The sequence below is a fragment of the Amblyomma mixtum genome, chromosome 8 (assembly GCF_055824585.1).
Source record: "Amblyomma mixtum isolate Tamu chromosome 8, ASM5582458v1, whole genome shotgun sequence".
NCBI classification, from domain to species: domain Eukaryota; kingdom Metazoa; phylum Arthropoda; class Arachnida; order Ixodida; family Ixodidae; genus Amblyomma; species Amblyomma mixtum.
This window is the reverse complement of record NC_143019.1, coordinates 146,334,854-146,358,961: the sequence shown is the minus strand read 5'-3', so window position 1 is coordinate 146,358,961 and position 24,108 is coordinate 146,334,854. Positions and strand designations below refer to the sequence as shown.

At 45.5% G+C, this 24,108-nt stretch overlaps 1 long non-coding RNA gene across 3 annotated transcripts; it reads left to right on the top strand.

Moving 5' to 3' along the window:
* Window positions 1-16,782: 16,782 nt before the first annotated feature.
* Window positions 16,783-18,232, top strand: LOC149334709 (uncharacterized). 3 transcript variants are annotated; one of them, XR_016285016.1, is made up of 5 exons: window positions 16,783-17,048; window positions 17,637-17,698; window positions 17,763-17,837; window positions 17,902-17,958; window positions 18,092-18,232. It is a non-coding gene; the product is annotated as an uncharacterized LOC149334709 (long non-coding RNA). The 3 variants fall into 3 exon arrangements; XR_016285014.1 differs by having other exon boundaries at window positions 18,071-18,232; XR_016285015.1 differs by having other exon boundaries at window positions 18,043-18,232.
* The last annotated feature ends 5,876 nt before the right edge of the window (window positions 18,233-24,108 follow it).

Below are 24,108 nucleotides of genomic sequence, written 5' to 3'. Positions count from 1 at the left end.
CACGAGCAATAAGAGCTCAGTTTAAGAGAAGGTACAGATCTCTTGCATGCTTGGGAGAAAAAATGTGTATTGAGGGTGTATGAGAAAACTTGTTGCTGTGCTCTCTTGTCCTTCTTGCCTCGCATTTGGCCAGTTGTCTACAGATTAAAGGAGTGTTTGCATTTAGCAGAAGTCTAGCTACCAGACAGTCAATACATGCAATGATGCAGCAGTTTCTTTTGCACTCTTGATACGCAAAATTTTCTTGCAAAAGAAACTGCTGCATTATCCATGAATTAATTACCTGGTACCTAGACTTCTGCTGAAGAAAATATACTTTTAGTCTGCAGACAACAAGCCAAATGTCAGACAAGAGGGGCAAGAGACAGCAAAGCAACAAGTTTTCGCACATCCTCAATGCACATTTTGTCTCCAAAGCATGGAAGATGTTTGTACTTTCTTCAGTTCTTATTGCTTGTGAGGCGTGAAGGACGGGCTCTTCGTAAAGTGCCTTTCATTGAACAGCATTACATTAGCCCTGATACAAAACTCCTAAAATACATCTATATACAGCTAGGTAAGACCTCTATTAGCCAACTACTAGCATCGGATACCACAGCTACAGAAGAGCTAAAACACTTCTTTACAGCTAAACAAGGTATCAGCTAGAAGTCTACAAGATGTCAACAAAAACCTCTTGTAGCCGACAGGTAGCGTTGCATTAGCCTAGGCTACAGGAGGTCTTCAAGACTTTGGACGGCTAAATAAACTCTTGGCTATGCTTCTATAAGACGTCAAAACATCTTGGTGTAGATGACTTGTAGATTTCTACAAGCACTCTTTGTGTTTCGTGGGATGGCCACACAGAATTGTCGTGCCGACCAAGTGCATGATGTGTCGTCGCCGTGTCGTCGCCAACTGTTATACAGCTTCATGCTCGGACCTTCTGCCACATATGCTCAAAATATCTGAGAAGCACCGCAGGCATGCACCTCCTCGCGTTTGGCTCACTTAAAAAAAAAGAGCGATAAAAATGAGCTCTAGCGCTGATCGTCATGCAAACACACGCGGAACGTGAGGCGCCGACACGCAGGGATTTATTGTAGCGTCTTTCATTCCAGTGCCAGTTCTCTGCTATAAAGCTGCATTATTACAGAAACGATACGCAGCTAAACTTATACAGTGCACCCGCTTGTTCTAGGTGGACGTTCAACAAGCTGATATGCGCTTTTGCCGAGATTATGCGTTCCTTGCCCGCAGCAAAAGCCGGCGGCCGACAGACTACAGTTGAACGAACGTATCCCGATTCTTTTCTGCTTACAGCTTACAGGAAGCAGGTTACGAGCGTAGAAATCGCAACGACCACAGCAGAGTCCACCAGGGTCGATCGTATCATACCAGTCATATATACTTACTGCGTAGTAAGCAAACACGCAATAATCCGAGAGTACGGCTTGTCGTTTGATAAACAACGCACGGGCAGTTTTTCCGTCCTATGTGGTGAGATTGCGATTGCTCATCGCATGCTTTTGAGGATTTCTTGAAAATTACACAGTGCACCGAAGGCACACGCTCGCGTTATCGTTGCCGATGTATACGAGTGCGAGCTTGATCAGCTGCATGTTCTGCAGTCTGCGGCACGCAGCCCTCAATAACTGCAAGTCGTTGTTTGGGATACCAAGCAGCCTATTTCTACCGTACGCGTGCGTAGCAATGAGACGCAGAACGCGAAGCTAAAGAGAGCATCTGCGCTCCGTGATCCGCGACTTGCTTGCCGCCGTGATTGCCGACGGGCTGGTTCCGGTGGCCGCCAGCCCACGTGACCATGATGCGTTTTCCTGTCAGAGACGAAAGAAGCCCAGTGGGCGCATTTGTTTTTCAGTCTCGGACTGTCCGGGACGCATGCCGGGACGCGTGTTTATTTTTCAGCGCAAGCCCAGCCAGGCCACTGCTCATTGGCTCGCTGTACTGTTCACGTCACTTCCGCTCCGATTAGTACGCAAGCATTAAAAGTAAATGGCTGTTCTAAAGAACTATCTATACAAACGTTTCATATGCATACAAAATATAATGAATCTTAGAGAAACTAGATTTCAACGTTTAGTTTGGTCACGTGACTAGGCGCACACGAGCAGACGACGCCCAAGAGTGCAATAACGTGACATGACGCCACTTTTGTCAACAGTCAAAATGGCCGCTTTAAAGGTCGTCGCCCGTCGCGGCAGTCACGGTGTTTTCGGGCAGTTGTAAGCAAGTGGTTCCAAGACTAGTGCAAGCCGCCTAGTTGAATCCAGGATACTTGCCTCTGAATGGTTAAAAGTGCGTCGATTCCAAGGTGCTATGAAAGCGACGTAGGACCTACTCGTTGGCGATGTCACGAAGCGTTTGTGGCCGTGTTGCAAGCGTTTCTAATTCCTGTGAGGACCACCACGGACAGCGACGAGTAACAGCTGCTCATGGTGAATTTCCTGTGCGTGCATAAGCTACACAGCACAGTGACAGTGTCCGAGAAGTGAAAGTGGTTGCGGTCGGAGCAAGTGCTTCTCCGCCGAGGCAGAGAAGTGCGCACGTGCGAAGGCTCACTACGCATGCAGTGTGTTCCGAATGCTGAAATGAACTTGGCGTTGTGCAGCTAGTCGCACTGGTTGCAGTGATCGCGACCGAAGCGAGCGTTGCGAAGGCTGACTACGCATGCAGTGTGTTCCGAATGCTGAAATGAACTTGGCGTTGTGCAGCTAGTCGCACTGGTTGCAGTGATCGCGACCGAAGCGAGCGTTGTTATACGCATATCTCTTTTGCAATAACTGTCAGCAGGGAGCAAGCCTGTTTATATATTACAGTGACAACTACTGTGCACTGCTAGGGAAACGCTCGTCCCATCCTGTCTCTTCTCTCGTGATCGTCCTTTTTTGCGCCTTCCCTTGGCCAATATTTTTTTTTTTCTATCACAAATGTAAAACCACTGCTGTGTGCTATTTTGAATAACTCACTAATAATTTAAAATATATAACCTTAGCTATTTGAAAAATGTGATTTTGTAATTATGACGGTTGTTAGCAGCTTGTACTGCAGTCTGGCTTGTTCCACTCAGTGTGTACGACCCGATAGAGGATTCGTGTGCAGTGTGCAAGTTAGCCTGAATGCAACTACTGTGCGCATATATTTATTTATTTGGAACACTGCCAGCCTCTGGTTAAAACTTTAGCAGAGGGGCATTACATGTATCATAGTAAAGGATAACATTTCTAAAAGCGGCTGTGCAAAGGACATATTTATATGCCATGATATTACTTGAAATAGAGGAAAGTTCTCGATGACCACATTATGCATAATAGAGCATTTTATTGGTTTGCCCGAGTGAACGAGTCAGTCGGCACTTTATTAGATCAATTTATTTTAATATTTATTATACCTCAACGGTACTAAGTGGCAATACCTGAGCGGTGAACTTTGACATGGTGAGGCAAGTAGGTGATTGATGAGTTCGCAATGTACTAAGAAGGGAATAATTACTCATTAGCATCCAAGCGCAGCCATACAGCTGCAATGAAAAGCTTTGTAGCTCTTTTTGTAGCCGTATGGCCGTGCTTGGGTGGATGCCAATAATTATAATGACTGCCTTATTAAAAATCATTTCAACCTTGAGGGATTCGGCTAAAATATTGGACCAACACCGCTCCCATTTCGAGCTCGCTCCATCATATGCTAGCCATCCCGGTTCGCGCACTTGGTAGGGCAACTCGGTGAGGCAGTAGTCCCGGGTTCGAACCCCAGACTAGGGTAACTTTTCCTCTAACTACAAAGTTTCTGTGGAACCTGAGTAGCTTTCTTTTGTAGCAGTATGGCTACACTTGGATGGGTGATAATGAATAATTACTCCCTTATTACAGACGTTCTCCACACTGGCGGATTCCTCAAAAATATTGGACTTAAATTGTCATTAACTGCATGGATTTCTACAGTGACCAGTTCGAAGGACAAGAGGTTAGTAAGCATAGCCTTGCGAGATGGAAGACCATTCTAGCCTTTCGTGGCAAAAACAAAATTGAATCTTGAAATGCAATGGCATAAGCTAAGGGAGGGACAGTGCTTGTGCAGCTAGTGCAGAAGGAACCATGAGCAGGAAAAGATTAGTTGGTTATGTGACAGTAAAGAGCAAAAGAAACCTGCAGTTTCTACATGAGACGAAGAAATTAGAAGATTCATCTTTAGTGCTGTGACGCTGGAGCTTCTACAATAGTCTGAGAGAATAAAACAAGCGGCTCAGTTCTGAATTCATCCCAGGATCTGAGAAAAATTAGATTTGTGCCATGTGGCATAACAATATTCTGCTGATGCCGCACAGGAGTTTTGAATGCAAGCAACATGGAAGACGGTGACACTACCCTGCTGAAAAAAAGTTCTATGATGCAATAACCTCATAGATCATTCATCATAGAATATCATACAATCTGTATGATATATCATACAATTAGTATGATATCCTATCACATCTCTATGATGACTGTATGATTTTACAGAAATGTATGACATTTGAATAATAATTTTCTATGATTTGTATGATAAGTCTATGATATTTGTATGATAAACTGTATGAGTTTATTGTAGAGAGAGGGTGTGGTAGATGGTCCTTGGCGATCACAAAATGAACAAGGGAGGGGAAAACCTCGGGTTGCTTGAGCCAACGTTTCGACAAGGGGACTTGTCTTCGTCTGGGCCAATTGCATCATATTGCAGGTATTTATTGCATCATAGAACTTTTTTCAGCAGGGTAAGGACATGCTATGGTGTAAATATCCTCTGCTGTGGGTAGTTGTATCAGGAATTGCTCCAAAGCTACCTAAACAGGATTGAAAGCCGGTGTTCCACATGGCTAATGACGCTCAATGTAACAAAATGCAAATACATGCAGGTATCGCGCAAGCGCACTAATATAGACTACACGTATTCACTCAGTTCAACCATCCTCACTAAAGCCGAATCATACCGGTATCTTGGAATCCATATCACGGGCAACCTCACTTGGTCCGAGCACATCACGAAGATTGCTGCTGATGCATCGAAAACACTCGGCTTTATCAGACGTCACCTCAGTTTCTCCCCTTCTTCCATTCGCAGCCTAGCCTACAAAACTTTCGTCCGTAGAAAACTTGAATTTGCATCCCCAATATGGAACCCACATCAAGCCTACTTAATAGCCAGCCTAGAAGCCGTCCAAAACCGTGCAGCCCGCTTTATTTCCTCCAACTATGACACCCGCTCTAGCATTGCCAAAATAAAATTATCTGCCGACATCAAGCCTCTCGCGCATATGCGTAAAATTGCCCGTTTATCATTACTGCATAAATTGTACTATTGTTTTCCCTCACTTCGAGACTCCCTTCTGCTCCCTCCCCTCCGAACATCACGCCGTCTTTTCAACTCCATGAGCATCCTAAGACTCCATGGCTCCTCAAACGCATTTAACAAGTTATTTCTGCCTCTTGCCATTGAAGAATGAATTTTCTACCCGAATGCATTGTAACTGAACGCGATGCTCTTAAATTCCGCCAAATGCTGTCATTTCACTTGAAATCCCAATGTGGGTAACTGTTGCCTTTGCGTTTTATTTTTATGTTATGATTGTTTGATTTACTACTGCACCTGTCTGCCTGATTTATGAACGTGTATTTCTTTTTTTCTCTTCCCCAAGCAACGATTGTTTCACTGTTTTTTTTCACTGTTTCATTGTATATTTTTTGTTTTTGTTTTGGACCTAATAATGTCAGTACTTGTTTTGATGTTCGCCCCCCCCCCTTATGTAATACCCCTCCAGGGGTCTTTAATGGCCAATAAATGATGATGATGAAGGATTGTTAAGTGAGAATGTTGGGTGAGACCATGTTACATTGTCACCCAGTTCGGGTATCCACCGAGATATGTGACAGTTACTACGTCATTTCCTTTCCTCAAAAACCAATTTCTTTTTTTCAGTATGCAGTGAATATGCCTTTCTCAGTAAGGCCTTATAAGTGGGCAAGATGTAGTTATCCTGAAAGTAAAAAACGTTAGTGCATTCTTAATAACATTAGCAAACAGACTAGTCGAGAGCATCCGAAATATTGTTCTGAGAATTGAAATACTGTTATTGATTGCAGAGGGCAGACTCCATAGTCGTCAATGAAGGCATGTTAGGAAACACTGAATGGAAGGTCATAATGTATTTAATAAAACCTCAGGCCCAAGGGCGATGTCTTGGGGACGCCAGAGACTGCAGGAAAAAAGCAGGACGCGTAAGAATTAGTGTGGGAATTCTGTCGACGGCTGGCTGTTAAAGCTTGGAACCAGTTTAGAGCAACTGGATACAAGTTATAGCATGAGAAATTACGCCACATTTATATAAATGAGGGATTTCATCACACGCTCTTTCAAAGCCCAGAAGAAAAAAAAAGCATTAAGGGGGATGTTACCGTTGAGGGAGAATGAGAGCAAGTTGGCTATCGCAGGAATGCTTTCTAAAGCCTTGCCAATTTGGATGAAACAACTTAATTGGCCATAACATTATAGCACCACAAGAGTATAAATTATGTTTACAATTGGGCGCACATGCCAACGGCACAAATAGGGTCATAGGTGCTGGGTGATGACTGGCAAGACACATCCAGGGGCCAAGCTATGATGAGACAGGAGGCTATCTTCATGGCATGCACAAGATATATGTACACACTGTGTCCTGTCCTGCTGTTGCATTCTCAAAGTTTCACAGGGCTTAAGTGTGCTGTCGGGTGAACTGCTGGAAAGACGGCATGTCGACGCTGTACTAAGGACGAGAATGACAGAACAAGAATGGCTACTGGGTGCGGTGGTGGTGGTGTTCTTTCCTGTCGTCTTTGTTCCTTGTAGTTTCACTAGCTCCACAGGCCTTGTTTTCCTATCCGCTGTTTCAAAGTGGTGTCAGGTAAAGCCAATTGTTATTCTACAACCACGAAACTGCTGTGCCATACAACATTCTGTTAATCAGCTTTCATAATTTGCAATGGCAAATTTACTTCATAAGTCGTCTAGGCAAATAACACAGCTGAATAACTTGTGTCATCATCAGGACTAAAAATAACTAATTTCATTTATACGGTCATTGCTCGTTAATACAGACCCCATTATGGATTCAAATTATGGACAGTATTTCTGGGGGCAAAACATTTTCAATGCACTCACACCTCAATAACATGGAAACTCGCTCTTAACACAGTAGACAGAGTGAAAATAAATACAGCCCTTTGTCACATAATTGTGCAGAGTGCAAAGACTGTTAAGACTTCTTGAATTTGAGTAGATAAGTCAAGCACAGCCTGAATCATATGCTTTTTTTACACACTGTAATTGACATCATACTGCTTGTCGCACTCTGTGCAGAGAGTTTTGTGTTAACCCATGAACTGCCAGGCCCAGCAACGACTCCTGCTCACACACTTTCTGGATGCCAAAGCACTTCTTTTTCTGGTGTCAAAAGCATTGCCAGTGCTTGGCGACTCACATCCTGGCTCAGATTACTCATTGCACAAAATAAATTAAGCTGCTTAACAATAAAGAACAGAGTCGAAGGCTTACATTATAGACTCACAGATGCCTTTCCGCCGCCCACACTGCTACAGCACTTTTTAAACGGAGTGCACCATGTCACAACCTAAACCGAGAACTACTCCTCTGGCTCAGCCCACCATCATGCAGAGAAGTTTGTGTTGTCACCAATTCTTCACGCAAATATTTTTGCAGACATAGGTCCACATAGCAGGCAGGAAATAAAAAAAAAACGACGCTCCACAAGAGACCAGTGCACTACACACGGATGTTTTCGCACGTCGTAACCCGAGCATCCATAATCACAAAATGTACTGTATGAAGCAGCAACACGCCGAAGAATGGCGACGCTGTTGTTGTCGCGGAAGAAAACAGTTCGACGGCCGCGCAGCCAAGATCGCGTCACGTCGCACACACAGCAGTTTCGAAGCACAGTACCTACACGAACCTACACGAAGCGCGATCAAAGTCGGTGATGGATACGTAACAGAAACAACGTCGTATAACAACGCTCGCTTCGGTCGCAATCACTGCAACCAGTACGACTAGCTGCACAACGCCAAGTTCATTTCAGCATTCGGAAAACACTGCGTGCGTAGCGAGCTTTCGCACGTGTGTATTTCTCTGCCTCGGCGGAGAAGCACTTGCTCCGACCGCAACCACTTTCACTTCTCGGACACTGTCACTGTGCTGTGTAGCTTATGCACGCACAGGAAATTCACCATGAGCAGCTTCCTTTCTCCAAGGTGAGCAGCTGTTACTCGTCGCTGTCCGTGGTGATCCCCACACGAATTAGAAACGCTTGCAACACGGTCACAAACGCTTTGTGACATCGCCACCGCGTAGGTCCTACGTCGGTTTGAAGAGCAATGCAATACGCATATCTAGCATCTAACCGCGCGGCTTACATAGCACCTTGGAATCGACGCACTTTAACCATTCAGAGGCAAGTATCCTGGATCCAACTAGGCGGCTTGCACTGGTCTTGGAACCACTTGCGTACAACTCCCCGAAAACACCGTGATACAGTGCTCTAGAACCTGTAACCGTGACACTCTACCGTGACTTGCCGCCATGGAGGAAAAAAACTTCTTCCTCCAGGCATGCCGCGACGACCTTTAAAACGGCCATTTTGACTGTTGACAAAAGTGACGTCATGTCACGTGATCGCACTCTTGGGCGTCGTCTGCTCGTGTGCGCCTAGTCACGTGACCAAACTAACCGTTGAAATCTAGTTTCTCAAAGATTCATTATATTTTGTATGCATATGAAACGTTTGTATAGATAGTTCTTTAGAACAGCCATTTACTTTTAATGCTTGCGTACTAATCGGAGCGGAAGTGGCGTACACAGTACAGCGAGCCAATGAGCAGTGGCCTGGCTGGGCTTGCGCTGAAAAATAAACACGCGTCCGGGACTACTTGCGGACTCGAGTCCGGTATTTGTTTTTCTCGGGCAGCCCGAAAGCTCCGCCTACCTGCCTGCATCGCCATAGCAACGCGTTCGTTTTTAGCCTATGGCAGTCCGCGGGCTGCTTGCGCGCCGCGCTAGCAGCCATATTGAGTTAGACTCCGTGTGCATTTTGAGTATTTTTCGTGTTCCTGGAGGTCGATATCATGCGTTAAACCTTCACATGAGCTCCGTAGCTGCTTTCTGAGCCATCGCAATACTTTTTGTTCTTGCATCTTCGTTTATTTTCTTGAAATCCACCGCACACGGACGCGCGTTCGAAGCTGCGAGCGCGTATTCCCTAGTAGCACAGTATGTTACTGCAACGTTGCAACAACATTGCCAATGTTGTACTATGTTGCGCTAACATTCTTCAACATTAGATAATGTTGCTGCAATGTTACCAAGCAACATGCTGATAACGTTGCCCTAAAGTGGTCTTTTCACATTGCTGCAATATTGTCAAATGATGAATAAATGTTGAACCACATACGATGGCATTGATATAACATTCATGCTATAGGTTAATTGTCTGCCCTCTCGGGCTATTTCTGAAGCCCAAATAGAAAAGCCGGTACCAGATCACTTCTACTCACCATGACAGTATTAATTTATTTATTTATTAATTTTTACTTCGAGGGCAAGTTTGCATGTGGTGTGTATGCAAATGGTGAGCAGTCCAAGTGTACTTGCACTCTGTGACACTAATGTAGAAAGATATATTTCTATCTAAAATATTTTTAATGAGCTGGAAGTACTTTGTTTTTCAATTAAACATGCAGACAAAATTAAAACTGCCGAAGAAATTTAGTTCTGGTTTCACCACTGATCTCCACTAGGTGGCTGGATGCCGCATTCCCGCTTTCCGAGACGAGCGCGAGTGAAGCCACCGGAAGTTGGACCGCTTGTCCCGGAAGTCGGGTGTCTGCTGTGTATTTCAATGCAAAAAGTCGCGTCTTTCGCCCTTTCGTTCTCAGTTTTTTGCGTTGTTTTCGTGTGATGTCTGCTGTTATATGAAAGGAACAAGCAAGCTGAACGCGAGAAATGTGAGCATTGTGTGCAGAACCCTGTAATTTCTGCGAAAGTGAAGAAAACAGGCATGCAGGTCTCACCCTGCCTCGACAAAGGGGTACGTGCATTAAACACTATGTTCTTGCCTGGTTCTTGTATTCCGAGCGTAAAGGAGAAGTAGTGGAATGACGATGACCTTAAAACCGAATTTTCGTGCAGTAAAGAAAAGGCACAGCGCGAGAGGAACGACTGACAAGAAAGGCGAATGGTGCAGTGCGCGTGAGAAGCGCTGTTAGAAGTCAACTGCACCAAGCACCACGAATTAAAGACCATTCAGGCTTAACTTGCAACAACACGAAACAGTACATGACACGCTCCGTCGAAAAAGCAGTACCATACCTTTTGGAGGCGCTAATATGAACCAACCGAACACCGTCGACACCTCACAAGATAGCAGCCTAGCCCTCGCTCCGGTTCGGTCTAAATATAATTCGGTAAAATGGTCGCTGCAAAGTAAGCTGCCTGCGGAATGTTTCAACCTATTCTTTCTTATATTTATCCCCCATTGATAGCATAACTTGGGCTTGAGCGTGGGAACAAGCATCGCAGTAAAGAGCAGAGTTGGCGAAGCTAGGCAAACGAGACGACACCGAGCCGAGTAGACGAGGCTCCATACTTGCTGTGTGTAGCGACGTCCTGTCGTCTGCTAGTGTCGCCCCATTGAAATGCAATGGGCCCTTATTTTTGAAACGTCCTTCCCGAAGACTTCGCTGGTCTCCTCGCTCAGTTGGCGGCGCAAAAGGTGGGCATTGTCATGGAAAAAGACGAGAACGGCGAAAAGACGAAATGCTAAGTGGGAAAACAAAACTGGAACTGAAAAACCGTGCTCAGCTCCGATTTCATGCACTGCCAAAGGCTGACTTCCGGGACAAGGCCACTTACTTCCGGTGGCTTCACTTTCGGGCGCCCGATGCGGCATCCAGCTCCCCTAGTGGAGATCAGTGGGTTTCACTGACGCCCCGCAGTCTAATGGCCATGGAGATCACAAATCCAAATCCAAACCGCGGCCGCGCCGAGAGCCAATCCTGCGATGCGCGCTCACCGGGGAACCTGCGTTGCGTGTCAGCAGCAGTCGTGGCAAGATATTCACGTTTTTTGTCCTTCTAGTACAGTTTTTCTTGCGGTCGCCGTGCCCGCGCTTCTGTGTTTCGTTGTGGTTTCACTGGAATTCAGCTGAAACAACAAAGGTTTGCCCAGAGGATGGCCTCAATGGTGAGTGATTTCTAGACTTCCATTGTTGTGCTGGGACTTGTGTTGGTTCTTCGTGATAGTTTGATAAAGTGTTACATTCGTTGTATCATGAAGAGAATGAAGTGTTCGCTAAGCGAAGTGTCCATTCAGCACATTCAGCAACGACGCCGAAGAACAGCAGAGGCTGTTTACGACAAACTAGAAAACTGTTTTGCTGTTGTTAGGCTTGATAATGGTCATGGCAGCAGATTGTACGCAATATGAGCAGAACAGTATCAAGATGCCTTTTGATCGCATAATATTATTTTATCCTCTTTATCAGCGCCAGGCGAGGACGCAGTTGAAAGCCGCAGTTCTCACTTGTCGGATTTTAGAACCGCTAGCAGCATCTCTGACATAGAAAGGGCAACATAGGAGTTGTCGCGGATTTCTGACAATAAGGAGTTGGTGGTTTATGAAGATAGGATGACACTTGAGTCTGGTGCCGCTACTCAATGTCTAGAGCACGACTTGCGCGTGTGGGCAATTAATAGCCTGCTTCTCACCTGCATTCCCTGCTTAAAGGGCTGAAGCCATACCATCCAGAGTTACCCACGGATGCTAGAAAATTACTAAAGACGCAGAGGCATACTGATCCAGCAGGGATGAGCGATGGTCATTACCACTACTTTGGAAAGTTTCGTTCTCTGGAAGAACATGTGCATGTTCCTTAACGTCTGCACTTTGTGCGAGGGCATTACACCAGTTCTCATGCATTCTACTGGAAGATAGCATAAATCCAGCGGCATTTTAAGCAAGGAACCAGAATTTATTCTTTCACTCGAAACTGACGCTGCTGCATTATACTAGTCTTTGCCCTCTCATTCCCAATCAGATGTATACTCTTATAACCAACATTTATGGGACTGTGCAGCGATTTGCGCCAAGGGTAAGAAAAGTGAAATATTCATTGGTATTCAATCATCCATCATCATCGGCCGGACTATACCCACTGCAGGGCGACAGCCTCTCCCATATTCCCCAAATTAGCCCTTTCCTGTGCTAGCTGCATCTACTTGACCCCTGCACCCATCATCAGTTTGTGATCTAGCTTATGTAGCCCAGGAAGAATCGGCCGTTAGCAACTATGCCTTTCAAATTGTGCACAACAGTGAGGCTGAAAAAGACTATAGGCTGGGCCTGCCCTCTCCGCTCGGTTTACTTTATCGTCCACCGCCATGGTACATTGAGGGAAGACAAAGGGAGTGATGTGCAACCACCTCCAGCCGGCTACGCCTTCATCTACAAACGCCCTTGTGGGTTTAAGCAATTGAATGGCCGTCCCCATGGCTGACACCAGTAGGTCCGCTTGTAAGGCAGGATTCAAGCGAGACAGCAGCACTGGCCTTTGCTGTGAAGTGCGGGAATGGGAATTTTTGTTTGTATATTATTTGCTTGCTTTTGAGAATTTTAGGTGGCATGAATAGTCGATGTCTTTTATGTAATGAATGCATTTTTTAGCCACTTTCAGAACAATTTGTTGCTCAGGCTGTTAAAATATGCTCGCGGTGCCAGGGAAGGGCGGATTTTTTTTTTCATTATTTTGGTTTGAGCCAAGTGACTGGACATAAGTTCTTTAAACAGGGCTGTCCAATGTCTGTGTTCCTTGAGGAGTGTAGAAGATTTGTTATTAGACGTGTATGCTTATATTAGGAAATTTTTGGTTCTTTTTTTTGCAGGGATGCAGCTTCGCTTGTGACGTCATGAATTAGAAGAGACCATCATCGTGAGCAGCTGGAGGCTACCAGAAGACAAGCTTATTTTAGACTTGCTAAATTGTTCAGGCAAATGTTGACAGTACTTTAAATTTGTAGTTTTCCAGTGCAACGGTGCATGACCAAAGAAGGGAAGAAGGATACTTGAAGAAATCAGCGCAGCAACAGGGACAAGAGAGAAGATGAGACAGGTGCTGACTAGCAACTGAAGGTTTATTGAAAAGGAACGCATAAAACATACTCTCTTCACAACCAAGAGTGCACATGAACTGCGCGAATAACACTGATAACCTGTCAACTTCAGTCATGGTGGTCAGGATACAATAGTTCAAAATCATGAACAAGGACGGACAGTCGTTCATGACTGTGAACTGTTGAATCTTGACCACCATGACTGAAGTTTATAGCTTATCGGTGTTGTTCGCGCAGCTCATGTGCGCTCTTGGTTGTAAAGTGAGTATATTTTAAGTGTTCCTTTTCAATAAACCTTCAGTTGCTGGTCAGCACCTGTCCCATCTTCTCTCTTGTGCTTGTTGCTGTGCTGTTTTCTTCAAGTATGTACCAACTTGCAGTTTTACTGAAGTTGGGAAGAAGGATAAAACACAGCGCTCACTGACAACTGGTTATTTAACGGCACAGACACTGCTTAAATGCCCTCAGACCAGCCCAGCAGGAAAAAAACAAACTTATCACACCTTTATCATAAAAACTATGAAAGAAACATCATATCTGCATTATATGATACAATTGAAGTATTGCTCGCACATTGTGAACCAGCTTTTTTAATATGATGCGTCTCTGTCGCTTCACATGTGGTTTGTGGTCTGCTTCTGCTAAGGATCTTCGCACTTGAAAATCTCTGTACAATCACTGCAGTGCTTGACAAGTTTGGAACCTGTCCTCATTCTTTAGATCTCTTGCATGCAGATTGCATTTACGGGCCTCTAGCATTTTGCCTCCTTCGAAATGCAACCACCACGGCCAGGATAGAACCCGTGTCTTAACAGACCAGCAGCCGAGCACCATAACCACTGAACCACCACGGCAGCTCATGTATCTGTGTGTGTGTGTTCCGTAGGGCTGGAAAACTATGCACTTAAATCAGTGATGCTAAACAGCCCAACAACTAACTCTGCTGTTCATAATACCTCTGCTCCTTGTTTCTGAATGGCCAACTAGGTTGAACTGCTACTTTGTTTATTTTTTGCAATTTTGTGCACAAAATGAATGTTATATTTGGGAAATACAAAGTCCAGGTGGTGCATGTTTTCAAGGTGGGCTATTGTTGTGTAAATAATTTACTCAAGTGTTTTGTATTTATAACATGCCAGTTGAGAGGTGTGTGCACGTTTTCATGCTATGGTAATGTGCCTAGTAACTGTTTAAAACATTAGCTCTGGTTCTTGTTCCCGAGTAGCTCACATGTGTACTGTTTTTTTAGATTTGTTGCAAGTTTCTTTATGAAGTAAATAAATAAATGATATCCGTGAAAATGTAAGCCCACGTGTTGCATTTTTCAAGCTATGCCAATGTGTTTGTGTAAATGTTGAGTGTATTATAAGTCTGCTTCCTTTTTCGAAATTATATTTCTGTCTATTTAAATAAATCAGTCTAATTGTCAGAATAACCATGTCATGGAATCTTGTTGCATCTAAACGATAGGAGCACTGGTAGAGAGCTAATGAATGTAACATTTAAGGATTTATTTAGAGTAAGTGGTCTGGAAAGTATGGAAAAACAATGTGTTGTGCAGTGCAGTCTTGTATTTGTATTCTATAGCAAGCACTGCATTACTGTGTAGCAAGGAGTAATGCTCAATTGCTCATTCTTGTGACCTTAAGCTGCTGTAACCATTCTGGTATGATGATGCCATTGTACACAGTTTAGTCTTTCAAGAGATCACTTGATTGAGCAGCAGCCATTATTGGTCGCTGAAATATTTCAGTAATTTAGAATGCTGTCTGAATGTTTCTGAAACATTATGACAGCATTGCAGCAATATTGTAGTAATATTGTCGTGGGAATGTTGTATGTGTGCGAATAAAAAGTTGTATCAACATTAAGAAAATGTTGTAGCAATGTTGCATTAATATTGTCTCCAGAAGTTGCTTTAACATTGACTGAAAGTTGATGTAACATTGGAGCAATATTGTCTCAACGTTGTCTTATGTATGTTGCGTTAACGTGGCAAAAAGAGGACGCTAGCCACGTTAAGGCAATATTAGAATGTAACGTTGTGGCCACACTGAGGCAACAAAGCGTGCTACTAGGGTTGTTTGCTCGTGTTGTCAAGAGGTTCTCGTTCGCTTGTTTTGCGACATGCTGTCTGTACGCTTACCTGAAAGCATCGTAGGTGAACCACTCGTATACTGGAGCAGCTATAGAGCTTGTTGTCAACATTTTTGCGAAGGCTTTCGTCTATCATGCCGATCCGCAACGAGTTGGGCTACTTTGTGCGAACTTCGCCGCAAGCAGTAGCGGCGAGCATACCTCCGAAGCTGAGTTCTGTAATGCACCTACGCTAAGCTGACAGTACAGTCTTTAAATCGACTCAGTATCATGATCGAGCGCACGGCGTTGCTTCGGCGTCGTGGTGGCCGTGGCTTGCATCGTCTGCTAGCAGATGACAGCGTCCTTGTACGGTAACCGAGGGGGAGCCCAGCTCTGGCGCCGAGTTCGAAAGCAGCCTATGGCAAGTAGGTCATGTGACCATGACGTTGTTTCCTGTCATAGCGGAAGCCGAGACCTGTCAGCAAGTAGTCCGGGACTGGAAAAACAAATGCGGCCAGTGTTTTCGTCTGCTCGTGCCGCTTGTGTCACTCCGCCGGCGCCGCCGTCGAACCGAATCGAGAATCGAGGTGCGATTTGGAGTCACCGCACTACTGATTTCTGTCGCGACCTCCGTCGCATGCGCAATCAAAATCGACCGGCCGTGCTGTGTCGTTGGTTGCAAAGTCAGGGTACGGCAAGATGTTGCCCTTCGGCACTGTCTGCCGAAAGATGGAAGTGAGCGAGCTGTCGTCGTCGTCAGGATTCAGCGCCCGATTTCTGAACGGCGTGTCCTTAAAAACTTGGCCGACGCGCCGCACCGATCGTCGCTTGCGAACTGCCGCCCCACTACAAGCAGGGACACGCGGAGCGGTGAGCATCGCTGCGCCGCTCTACCCAAGCTCCGCTCACAACCGGTGTCGCACTTCGCTGCCGTGCAGCAATGCCTGAGCGCTGCTTCCCAGTCAACCACGGATATCCGTAGTACGTACGATTAAGATCCGAATCTCCAGTGCCAGGTGGGGATGTCCGTAGGGCATGCCTACGGACGTCCATATCCGGACATACGCATCGGAGATTCGGAGTATGTCCGAAGGACGTTCGCTATCGGATGGCTGGCGGATATCCGCGGACGGATGTCCGACGGGTATCCGTGAATATGCCTGTAGGGATTTGAACTTACGACGTCACATACATATTTTGTTTTTCCTCACATAAAAAAAATGAAAAGAAATTCTATTTTGCAAACGACAAATTCAGCCGATCAAATTTTTATACCGACAATTAGTTGCATATTCAGATTAATCAATTAAATCGCTCGAATATGGTGCTGATATGAAAGAACCTGAATTCTTCCAGCATTCCGCCGAGGTACAGTGCTCTAGAATATTCTAGAGCACTGTAGCCGAGGTAACCGAGGCATGCTGCCTTCCATGAAAGCTAAACTCCTACCAGAAGCCGCGGCAGGACGACAGGCCTTAAAGTCGATCCAATCCAATCCGTCAGCCACCAGTTCCGGCGTGGGCGGCACGGTGCACAACAGCGCGATCTTTACGTAGTTTTTCGTGGCATCATGTTTCTTTCGACCTTTATTTTTGCTACAGTATGCGGTTTGTTTGTTCTGCGGTTGCTTGGCTGTGCTATAAATGTGATCAATCACCTATGCGCTCGACAAGACCTTCTTCTGCACCAGAAGCTTTCGTGAAATAGCCCGGACGTCGTACTGCACCCGACTCTTTGTTGCCTCGGATGAAAGAAGCGGCGTGTTATAACTTGCAAGTAAGTAACTGTGCTTGAAGATTACTTAGGTGATGTTGCCGTGGGATGAGCAAAATGCTGTAGCATATTATACTCACTTGCACAACTTAATTGTTTGCACTGGAGTGGAAGTTACAAGTACGATGCGGTAGCTGCCGCAAACGTGTTTGCCCGCGTACGCGAGCCTGTCGCGAAGCTCCGTAAGCCAGTGCATCGCGCCTCTCTCGTTGTACACTACGAAAAAAATTGAGACGAGGTGTACACATGCATGGTGTGAATCTTAAGGCAGTTGTACGTAAGTTCTTAATAGCGATAAAACAGAACGCACGAAAAGGATAATGTCGGGGCTGTGTGTGTTTTGCAGTGATTCGCGACTGATTTCTTATTTTCTTACTGTCTTTGCGGTGTGTATGTGGCCCGCCTGCGGAGTGTATTGGTGCCCAAATTGTCATGCCATGGAAAGTGCAGGTAGGTTGAAAAAATGTAAAATTCGTCTACCTTCACAGCTTATCGACTTGTTTCAACATTAGGCTTGTCAAATGGATGTTTCCAGCCATCTACAGCACAGTAATTTGCGCTGAAATTAATTTTTCATCTTTTTCCTTGCAGCGTGTATGTAGACAGCTCGTGCAATTGATTGTTGCAAATGTGCCACATCGTAGTGTCAACAGGTATGTATTAGTTGCAGTGTAAGTCCATGTTACCCACTCACAACCTGTCCACTTGTTCCCTCAGGGTTGCTGCACGGACGTCGCCTGCCCATTCAGAGCAACCGTGTTGTAGCTTGCGCTGCAGAGCATTGGTCTACATGTAAGTTCGAAGTGTGTTGAAATTATCAGCTCCCCTCATGCACTCTTCATCTTTTCCTTTGCAGCACGTGTGTGGACATTTCGTGCAATTGATGGCTGCGAATGTGTGACATAGTCAGCAGGTATGTTTTGCTATGGTATTTTTTATTATGATCTTCAGTGGCAGTATCTTGAATTGCAAAAATCATGTACCCTTTCAGTGACAGTATTTTTGCATTTTTGTTTGTTTTCTAGGGAAAAACTTTTTTACAACAGATTCAACATGAGAATACAACCTGCATACAGTAACCCGTCCTATTGCATGGGACCTCTTCCAGCGTCAAGCGTGAAGAATGCCTCTTGAAGGTTGAAAGCATGCATTAATGCCTTTAATAAAATTGTTTGATTTTAAGACAACTTGCGGTGTGTTTGGTTGCTTCCTATAGGCGTATGCATTTGATGTACGATGAGGCCTGTGCCTGATATAAAACACTTTGTGGGCTTGTATATAAACTCATTTAGTATATGACAGTTATATTAGTGGCTGCAGTCACAAAGGCCTGCAACATGCCAATGTCCTCTTTAGGTCCGCGGCGGATATCCGCGGATATCCGTATCGGATGTCCGTGGGAGATCTTTCCAGTTACAAATGTACCTCCGTCGGACGTCCCTCGGAGATCCGTCGGAGGTCGGCGGATCTCCCACGGATATCCGTACATCCGTTAAGGGACGTACATCGTACGTCCGCTGGACGTACAGTGGTTGATTGGGTTGGGATGGTCTACAAATATCACAAGGCAAGATCGCCTTGTTATCAGAAATACTTCTCGAGCAGCGACAAAGCATGCCTGCTTATGTTGCGAGCTTTCGGCAACGGCACCGCTCGCGGGCGACGAGCTCTGCTGCTGCCTGGCTGCCGTGGTCGTCGCTAGGCCTATTGCCTCTTTGGCATCGAAGCTGCAGCGGCCGGCGCTTCGGAAGTCGCCTGAGCTATAATAAAAGGCTTACTCTACACATCGCTTTGCAGTCAACAGCATCATCTCACAATAAAATAATAGTATGGTCACTTTCCGCGACTCCTTCAGCAGCGAAGCGAGCGGGCGCCAGGCGAGCCGGACCCCACGTCGGGCCAGCGGCAGCTGCGAGACGTGTGTGGCAAGAAATTTGCTCGTAGCACAGTTGGCACAGTCGTTACCTTTACCAGCAGCTCAGTATTGGTCAGCGATCCTCAAAAATGACACATTTCTTATCCCAGGGTTTATTATTTACGTCAAGAACACACTTTAGCTCGTTTTTATGACGCCGGCAGACGGGATCCAGGCTGGCCGGCCGGCCGGCGTGCTCGGCCTACATCACGTTCGCACAAGAAAATGCAAAACAGCCATGATACCAGAGAGGATGCTTCCTAGATTCAAGCAACGAAAATATGTCTGTGCAAAAGTGGATCTTTCGTTAACGACACCGCCTGCGGCAACGCCGCTCGACGAACTGCGCGCTGGTCCCAGGCTGCCCTAGTCGTCGCTAGGCCTATCTGGTTTCGTATCGAAACCGCAGCTGACGGCGCTTCGGAAGTCGCCTGCGCTATAATAAAAGGCCTACTATTCACATCGCTTTACTGCGAACTCGTCCCATAATAAAAGATATGTTCGATTTCCACGATGCCTTCTGCAACGGAGCTAGCAGGCGGTAGGCGAACCGCACCAAGTAGCAGCAGCACCAAAGCGGCTGTGGGATGAAATTTGCTTGTATCGCAGTCATCACTTTTACCAGCTACTCGGTATTGGCCAACGATCGTCAGAAATTATGCATTTTTGACATGCATCTATCCAAGGGCTTGCTATGGACGAGAACAAACAATACTAGCACGTTTTTCAGTCGCCGGCGGCCGGCATCAAGGCTGGCAGGCCGGTCCGGCGTGGCTCGGCCCCGAGCGCCCTGAGCAGCGCGCTGTACGGCATCATGACGCTGCCGCTCTCCGCGCTCGTATTGGCTCCCGCTTCCCGTCGTTGCGTTTTCCGCGCGCGGCTCGTCGTCGACATCCAGCAGGTTGGACGCAGGCGACGAGCTGCGATCGGTCGTTACGACGTCGTTCACAACGGCGCTCCGCAGGGAATCGCACACACTTTTCGCACATATGTCCCCGCTGAAATCCCATTTCGGCGGCACTCATCCACAAAAGTCGTTCCTTCAGCTCGGGGTCCATAGTACGAGAGAAGCCGCAGCGACGGTTGCGAGACACTGGTGAACACAGCAGAGACAGCGGAAAAGCGAGCGAGCGAGCGAAAGAGCGCGTCAACCGGAAGTAAACAAACCGATCTCGTCGATGACGTATTTGTGGGCGGAGCATGGTCCCGGCTTTATTTTTTTTATGGTTCGCTCCGGTGTACGAGTTGAGAGGGAAAAGGCTGGTGGTCATTTTTAATAGCCATTATCTCTGGTTCCACACAAGGTAGATCAAAAATTTTTGCGGTAGGATGATGGATCGTTCAATGTCTATCAATACTTCAACTTCTCTTTGCCTACATGGACACCGTTTCAGGGACCCTTTAACGCGGAGATTGCGCCTCGCGCAACTCCTGTCGCACTTGAACGCGAAGCTAGCAGGGCGTCCGCTCCGGCGGCGTCCCTAGTTTCCGCGGCTCGCCGCTGCGGCGCTGGCGTCACGCTCCCAAACTTGATGCACCATGTGCTCCCGAGGGAGCACTTTCGCATTCCAATCGCAAAATGGGAGGTGTCGAAGCTACGCGCTCCGACGCGCTCCGTATCCGACGGAGCGGTCCCGATCTGCCATTGGAATTCAGCATTATTCATATCACAAGGGGACGCACACTGCCAAGGTGCTTTTTGGCGTTTCACCTGCCGGCCTAATAGCTGAGTTGAGTTTAATGGCGCATAAGCGACTAAGGCTATCATGCGCCAAGCTCAGGGTATAGAAAATTGTTTTATGTAGATGATATACAAAAGTCAAATGAACGGCGGTGTAAAGGGCCTAAAAAGTAATTCGTGCAACCTAGTAAAAATATAAGACAAAATTTTAGAAGTGACTTACGGTAAATGCTTTAAAGAGGGTCGGCAACCTCAGCCGTCTTCTCACGACGAGAGGGTGGCTGAGGTGTGGTTCGAAAAAAATTCGCAAGTTCTAAAAACTGGTCATTATTCAGAGTTCCGAGAGTACATTGGCTTCTTTTAAAAAGTTAAAAACGTTTGATTTGTCAATAAGAGCTTCTTCATCTAAAATCAATGACGGATGAAAAGGGATGTGTTGGTTGTAAAACGGGGTAAAAAGCTTGTTTCTGAGTGTTTCAAGTTCTCTGCATGAGATTAAAATATGAGTTACTGTGAGTTAATCTCCGCATTTTTCACAGGTAGGTTTGTCTTGTTTTGTTATTCGAAAGTTGTGGGCAAGGTGTGTGTGTCCAATACGTAAACGACATAAAATAACTTCAAAAAAGCGTTCCTGATTTGTGTACGATTTCCATTCTCCTAATATTGGTTTTGTTGAGTGTAGCTTGTTATTTATCTGACTATTCCATGTGCTCTGCTATTAGTTCCTCAGTCTGCTCTGAAATGGCTTCATACTATCATTATGTGGCATGCTTATTTTCTGTGTTTCCTTGTTGTGGGCTTGAGCCGCGCATGCGTCCGCTCTCTCGTTACCATCAATTCCAACATGGCTTGGAACCCAACATAATTTTATGTTATGGCCTTGTGTTACGATCCTTGTTATGTTATGACAGTACCTAGTGATGGCATTACTGCATTTCTGGACTGTAGTGCTTTCAGTACACCGTGGGAGTCTGTGTAGATAATACTGTTTTCGATGTTCTTGCTTATTACTTTCTCCGTAGCAAGAAACACAGCATAACACTCGGCTGTAAAAACTGATGCACACTGAGGAAGCCTTACTATTTTTTCAAGTTCCCTTCCACTACTGCACTTCCAACATAACCTGTAGTTTTCGATCCGTCTGTGTAGAACTCGGTGTAGCTATCATATTTTTCATTTAGTGTAAGTAACTCTTGTATGATGTGTTCTGCTGGAGTTTGTATCTTCTTGAACTGTGTAAGACTTATATCACAGACCGACGGAAAACTGTACCAAGGGGCAAATGCCTCGCAACGTTCTGCAACATTTGGTAATGTTTCTGATAAGTTATGTTCTCGGCAGATCTCCTTAAACCGCATTAGCAAAGGCCTGGTTGCTTGGGGCTTATTTGTAAATATTATTCGAGACGGATATGTAGTGACGATTGAGTAACACACGTGTCTTGTTCGCGACATAGTTCTAAAAATGTATGCACATGTAAGTGCATACAAAAGCACATGTAAATGCTTTTCTTCTATCTTCTAGTGATGGCTCATTTGCTTCAATAAGAAGGCTCATTACCGGAGACGTTCTGTATGCTCCACAAGAAAGGCGGACACCGAGATTATGAACTGGATCTAACCTTTTCAGTACCGCCTCACCTTTGTTCCAAAGTACTTAACGACACATTCGTTCAGTCATTTTCATCCCCTGTGCTTACCAATCAGATGCCAGCTATAAATACTACCAATTATCACCTCATGGAACCCATAATATTTGAAGCAACTGGCATCAAATTAAAACAAATTAAAACCCAAATTATCTTGTGGAGTCGACGAGATCAATGTTAAATTTTTGCAACATACCGTGGCATCGTAGAGGATGTGGATGTCCTCGGTAAGGTCCGTTGCAGCGACCACAGAATGGTAAGGTCTCGTATTAGCTTAGATTTGAAGAGGGAACGGAGGAAACTGGTGAATCGAAAGGCTATTAACGAGTTAGCATTAAGAGGGAAGGTAGAGGAATTCAGAATATCGCTGCAAAACAGATTTTCCGCTTTAACTGAAGAAGACGACCGTAGTGTTGAAACAATGAATGATAATCTTACAGCTACCGTTACAGAGTGCGCCGCAGAAGTAGGTGGTAGCATGGTTCGACAGGATACCAACAAGCTATCTCAGGAGACTAAAGATCTGATTAAGAAACGTCAAAGCATGAGGACGTCTAACTCCACAGACAGGATAGAACTAGCAGAGCTATCTAAGTTAATAAATAAGCGCAAGGTAGCCGACATAAGAAAGTTTAACATGGAGAAAATCGAGCATGCTCTAAGGAATGGAGGTAGCCTAAAATCAGTGAGGAGAAAACTGGGCATAGGTAAAAACCAGATGTATGCGCTAAAAGACAAACAGGGCAATGTCATCAGCAATATGGATAAGATAGTTGAATTAGCCGAAGAGTTCTACACAAATCTATACAGTAGCGAATGTAATCATCAAGTTACTGAGGGAGGCAGTCGAGCACAGCAATGGGACATCCCGCCAGTAACGAAGGAGGAAGTAAAGAAAGCCTTAGGAGCAATGCAAAGAGGGAAAGCAGCTGGTGGGGATCAGGTAACAGCAGATTTGCTGAAGGACGGAGGAGAGATTATGCTACAAAAACTAGCCACCCTGTATACGCAATGCCTTGTGACCTCGAGAGTACCAGAAGCATGGAAGAACGCTAACATTATCTTAATTCATAAGAAAGGAGACGTCAAGGACTTGAAGAATTACAGACCGATCAGCTTATTGTCCGTTGCCTACAAGGTATTTACTAAGGTAATCGCTAATAGAATCAGGACAACCTTGGACTTCAGTCAACCAAATGATCAGGCAGGCTTTCGTAAAGGATACTCGACAATAGACCACAGTCACACTATCAGTCAGGTGATAGAGAAATGCGCAGAATATAACCAACCCCTATATATAGCCTTCATTGATTACGAGAAAGCATTTGACTCAGTGGAAACCTCAGCTGTCATGCAGGCATTGCGGAATCAGGGTGTGGAAGAGTGCTATGTGAAAATATTGGAAGATATTTATAACGATTGCACAGCTACTATAGTTCTCCATAAAGTCAGCAATAAAATTCCAATACGGAAAGGTGTCAGGCAGGGAGACACGATCTCGCCAATGCTCTTCACTGCCTGCTTACAGGAGGTATTCCGGGGACTGGAATGGGAAGAGTTGGGGATAAGAGTTAATGGAGAATACCTGAGTAATTTGCGATTTGCTGATGACATTGCCTTGCTAAGCCACTCAGGACAAGAACTGCAAAGCATGATCAATCAGCTAGACAGGCAGAGTAGAACGGTGGGGCTAAGAATTAACATGCAGAAAACCAAAGTAATGTTCAATAGCCTTGCAAGGGAACAGCAGTTCGCAATTGGTAGCGAGGTGCTAGAAGTAGTAAGAGAATATGTCTACTTAGGGCAGGTAGTGACCGCA